The sequence below is a fragment of the Anneissia japonica genome, unplaced genomic scaffold (assembly GCF_011630105.1).
Source record: "Anneissia japonica isolate Jap-2015-1 unplaced genomic scaffold, ASM1163010v1 scaffold287834_len5846547_cov211, whole genome shotgun sequence".
Taxonomy (NCBI): Eukaryota; Metazoa; Echinodermata; class Crinoidea; order Comatulida; family Comatulidae; genus Anneissia; species Anneissia japonica.
In genome coordinates this window covers 5,101,075-5,104,156 of record NW_022704992.1, presented here as the reverse complement: position 1 = coordinate 5,104,156, position 3,082 = coordinate 5,101,075, and the positions used below count along the sequence as shown (strand labels likewise).

Sequence of the window (3,082 nt, the reverse complement as noted above, 5' to 3'; positions counted from 1 at the left end):
TAAATAAAAAAAGGGAAAGACCAACTGACCTTTCCGAAGGGCTAGAAAAACACGCTTGTATCACAAACGCTCGTGTTTACATTAGCAACAATATCCAAGAAACGGGGCTTACAAATTTTGTAATAATCTATCGAGGGTAAGTCATCAATCGTCTAATTAAACGAAGTGAGACATTTCTTTGAATGACGATGGTAGTTAAAATTCATGAACACATTTTCTTGCATAGCCTACTTTAGGTCCCAACATTCACACTTAACAACCAACAACATCTCAAGTGTGCCTTATTGTATATGTTAAAGTATGGAGCACATACACAAATTGTCGAAGATGTGGTGCAAGAGAATGTGATTGGTTAATGACTATTGCGGAATCATCCATTAATTGACCAATAGGGAATTCGAAAGTTTAGAATATATGAATATTCATTCACACCCACCTATAAAGTTATCTTATTAAGCGACCATGAATTATTTGCAGTGGTCAAAGAGGATCACCGAGTTAGCGGAATCATCAACCGGAATTTCTCAAAACAAACAGTAGGTTCTATAGTTTGTATTTTAAAATCTATTATAGTTATTATATCGTTTCATACCTCATTTTTGCTATTTTTGTCACAGGCACCAGTAACATTAAAAAGCCTTAATTGCATTTCTTATAGTTTAATGGAAGCCTATATTCAGGTAATTTTATATCAGATATTCTAAAAGTTGTACGTGCAATATCTCGGTGTGACAAAAGAAGGGTCCTTTGAACTTTTTGTTGGTTTTACTTCAAATTGGTGGTAGCTACACCGATGCCGTCGCCTATAAAGTCACCCATCTTTCATTAATTGCACGGAAAGATTGTTGAATAAGATAAAATATAGAAATAGAGAAAATAATATCTATACTGTTTCTGTAGATCCATAAATTAAAGATATGAATTGAATTTTGAATAGTAAAAAATAAATTATAATCACAAATGGCTGACTTCATAAAGGTTAAGTTGGTCTTAATATTTTGATCACCACATGTTTGCAAAGTAATTAAGTTTATTTTTGTGTGTATATTTATGTGTATATAATTATTTATTTTATTTTTTTGGGGGGTAACTACTTGAGGGTAATTTTTTTGCTTTGAACATTTCAAATTGAAGGGTCGAAGTGACTATGTGTATATAATTATTTTATTTTATTTTTTTTTGGGGGGGGGGGTTATTATTATTATTTTTTTTTTCAAAATGACCTGGTGCTACGGGGTTCCTGCTATAAACCGAACTAAACAATTTCGGTATAATTACACACATATTAGCTGTGACATTATACGTAATGGGAGCTCTTGATAAAAAATTTCAACATTCTTATGCTGTTCGTTGAGTAGGTCTACTAATTTCAGAAAAACGTATCGTCCCTTCGAGATTAGAACATAAGACCATGAGCTTTAATGACTAAGTTGGCATACAATCTTCATATTCTCATTAACGCCTTCTTGAAAAAAAGAATGTGAACGTTATAATGTGTGGTAAAGGAATTTTGATATGTAGCGATAGTATCAAATGGAAAGATGAAATTTACATGAATTAGAACAGCACATCTGATCAGGAGTAAGGGTCCAGTTTCCTGTCGAGTCTTTCGCAATCTCGCTTTCTATGTATTAGACTTTTTTTTGCAGTAACTCGTGGCTTTTCTATTGTCTGTTGTAGATTATTGCTTATTTCAGCACTTACCATATTTGGCATACTGATATGCTCACGGTAGCTAGAGTAGGCTTCCGAAACTGAAACAAATTGAATAAGAAAATAAATGTTAAATTATATTTCATAAAAAAAGAAGGTATTGTTGATAGGATAACGTTCGTCTCTAATGTAATCACGTAATCACCCCTATCATCTCCCCTTCCCCCACCCACAAATACAACTTAATTGGTTAACATATTACAATAGCACGGGAGGCATTGTGGATATTGTTGGTTGTCGATATACGGTAGTATTTGCAAACGCTTGACGTATTAGTTTCACCAGCAGATATATGATTAAGTCCCAATGAAATTGGATTCGAATTAAATTAGCTACCTCATCTGTGTATCTAATTTTCGACACGGATATTATCAACGGAGTTATCAATCATTTTCAATACTTTAGACTCTATAGTCAAAGGCGCCGGTAATATAAACATCTATATTAGTAAATCCTACAGATGACAGGAACAGTCACCTGATCACTTACGGTTTTCTCGTGTTATTGTTTAACAAAAATAATAGAGTGGCCAGTTGTAGTACACAACTTAATTTTAAAGTGCATAAAGATATGAGTATGATTCTTAATTAGTATCAGTGACATAATGTATTATTTTACCTGAAAGCTGACCAGAGGTAATACTTGTGTTTCAGTAATTTTATATCAGTCAAAGAGAGATCCTACTTCCGTGAACTTGTTTTCATATTAAATCCTCTATTTCACGTAAAGTTCAGCCCAACTCGTATTGAAAGTGGATTATCAGTCATAGGCCTACCTTTATAGCTTGCAGCAACACCTTAGTTTACAGACTTATGTATAAGTTGATAGAGAAAATAGTCTATTACCTAATAAAAGACTATTGAACATGGATTAAATTTGCATCACTATGAATTTCCACAATCATTACCATCCAAACGTGCTCATATGAATTGCGTTACTTCAATAATATTTTCATTTACGTTTGCGCAACAGTGGTTACGCTATAACTCAGAAAACTTACATTCGAAAGAGATATACCGCTGTGCAAACAAGTGAACACAGCATTTTAGGCCATTTCAGATGACGACGTTAAGAAGTTGCAAAATGTTTGAATTATTGTGTAACATCTACGGTACAATATGTATCTCTTGGGGAGCTATTATGACAAAATAATGATAACAAGTATAATCCACTACACATTATTGACTGAGGGCTGAGATTATTCATCCTTTCTTAATTAGAATAGTGATTACTCTGTAAGCTACCGTACTAGATATAGGTCTACGGTAGTTAAATGCCTACGTATACTGTTGTGGCATAATTGAAAGTATAGGCCTATGATATATAGGCAGTAGACCCATGGTTCGAAACACACTCTCTCTCTCCCGTA

The 3,082-nt window shown here is 33.5% G+C and overlaps 1 long non-coding RNA gene across 1 annotated transcript in view; it reads left to right on the top strand.

Moving 5' to 3' along the window:
- Positions 1-450: 450 nt before the first annotated feature.
- Positions 451-3,082, top strand: part of LOC117105105 — a 7,537-nt gene continuing 4,905 nt past the window's right edge. The window contains exon 1 of the long non-coding RNA XR_004444855.1: positions 451-536. This is a non-coding gene — a long non-coding RNA (uncharacterized LOC117105105). The remainder of the gene's footprint in view (positions 537-3,082) is intronic.